Source organism: Aotus nancymaae, unplaced genomic scaffold (genome assembly GCF_030222135.1).
Source record: "Aotus nancymaae isolate 86718 unplaced genomic scaffold, 86718_ANA_hifiasm-v0.15.2.pri h1tg000028l, whole genome shotgun sequence".
NCBI classification, from domain to species: domain Eukaryota; kingdom Metazoa; phylum Chordata; class Mammalia; order Primates; family Aotidae; genus Aotus; species Aotus nancymaae.
Window position 1 is genome coordinate 17,226,147 of NW_026988441.1, and position 2,426 is coordinate 17,228,572.

Sequence of the window (2,426 nt, forward strand, 5' to 3'; positions counted from 1 at the left end):
AAGGAGGCTCAGAAACCACTGTGAATCCTGCTTGACTGGTGTGTGTATCTCTATCAAAAATACATGTCCTAGAACGCGGTGGCTCACGCCTGTAATTCCAGCACTTTGGGAGGCCGAATCGGGCGGATTATCTGAGGTCGGGAGTTCGAGACCAGTCTGGTCAACATGGTGAAACCTCTGCCTCTGGGTTCAAGTGGTTCTCCTGCGTCGGCCTCCCAAGGAGCTGAGACTACAGGCGCCCACTACCACCCCCAGCTAATTTTTTTTTTTTTTTTTTTTGTATTTTTAGTAGAAATGGGGCTTCACTATGTTGGCCAGGCTGGTCTTATTTTTTTATTTTTATTTTTTGAGACGGAGTTTCGCTCTTGTTACCCAGGCTGGAGTGCAATGGCGCGATCTCGGCTCACCGCAACCTCTGCCTCCTGGGTTCAGGCAATTCTCTTGCCTCAGCCTCCTGAGTAGCTGGGATTACAGGCATGCGCCACCATGCCCAGCTAATTTTTGTATTTTTAGTAGAGACGGGGTTTCACCATGTTGACGAGGATGGTCTCGATCTCTTGACCTCGTGATCCACCTGCCTCAGCCTCCCAAAGTGCTGGGATTACAGGCTTGAGCCACCGCGTCCGGCCGGGCTGGTCTTAAACTCCTGACCTTGTGATCCGCCCACCTCAGCCTCCCAGTGTTGAGATTACAGGTGTGAGCCACCGTGCCTGGCTACCCACCCTTCTTTTTTTTTTTTTTTTTGAGACGGAATTTCGCTCTTGTTACCCAGGCTGGAGTGCAATGGCGCGATCTCGGCTCACCGCAACCTCCGCCTCCTGGGTTCAAGCAATTCTTCTGCCTCAGCCTCCCTAGTAGCTGGGACTACAGGCGTGCATCACCATGCCCAGCTAATTTTTGTATTTTTAGTAGAGACGGGGTTTCACCTTGTTGACCAGGACGGTCTCGATCTCTTGACCTCGTGATCCACCCGCCTTGGCCTCCCAAAGTGCTGGGATTATAGGCGTGAGCCACCGCGCCCGGCCCCCACCCTTCTAATAACAATACCTGCACCTCCTTTTTGGCAGCTGCCCATATGTTCAGCATGTGCACTGAAGGTATTCCACATCCAGGATCCAGTGATGTGTACAGGACCCACGGCTGCCTAATCAGATTATTTCTCACTCCTCTGGGCTCCAGTCACTGGCCAGGCAAAGCCTATCAGAGGCAACCCTGGGACCTTTGCAGGAACCAATGGAAAAGGGTGTTAAATTTTCTCCAGGGACCGGGTGTAGTGGCTCATACCTGTAATCCCAGCACTTTGGAAGGCTGAGGTGGGCGGATTACTTAAGCCCAGGAGTTTGAGACCAGCCTGGGCAACATGGCAAAACCCCATCATTACAAAAAATACAAAAATTATCTGGATATGGCGGCATGTGCCTGTAGTCCCAGCTGCTTGGGAGGCTGAGATGAGAGGATTGCTTGAGCTCAGGAGGTTGAGGCTGCAGTGAGCTAAGATCACGCCATTGCACTCCAGCCTGAGCAACAGAGCAAGACCCTGTCTCAAAAAGAAAAGAAAAGAGAAGAGAAGAAAAGAAAAGAGAATCCTGCCTGATAGAGTGCCCACGAAGACCAGTGGATATGGACTGCCCATGTCATGGTCCCGCCTGACTGAAGTTACTGCGTAGGTCTGCCTTGTGCGAGTGGGAACCTTCAGCCATGCGCAGTGATATGCGTGCTGCCAGTTGTAGAAGAGATGCAGCGTGGGCAGTTCTTCCTCCAGACCTGCCTCTGCCCATTGTTCTGAGATGCAGAAGTATTCTGTCTGTCGCCCAGGATAACTGACAGCCTGAGCTGCTGTGAGTTCACCTGCAGGGGTGACCAAGAGCTGGGGTCTCCAGAGGGGCTGAATTCCTGAGCATTTGAGGAGGGGTGGGGGAATAAGGAGGTTGAGGGAGTTGGACATTGGGATACTGAGAGTGGGACCTTCGAGATCTAAGATGCCTCACCCTCATCTACTAACCAGGAATCTTTGTGTGTCTTTAAATAGAAACAGGGTTTCGCCATGTTGCCCAGGCTGGTCTGGAACTCCTGAGCTCAAGTGATCTGCCCACCTTGGCCTCCCAAACTGTTGGGATTATAGGCGTGAGCCACCATGCCTGGCCTCTAACTGGGAATCTTTTTGTTTTTTTGAGATGGATTATCACTCTGTCACCCAGGCTGGAGTGCAGTGGTGCAATCTTAGTTTACTGCAATCTCTGCCTCCTGGGTTCAAGTGATTCCCCTGCCTCAGCCTCCTGAGCAGCTGTGACTACAGGTGTGCAAGACCATGCCCTACTAATTTTTTGTATTTTTGCAGAGACGGGGTTTCACCGTGTTGGCCAGGATGGTCTTGATCTCCTGACCTCGTGATCCACCCACCTCGGCCTCTCAAAGTGCTGGAATTA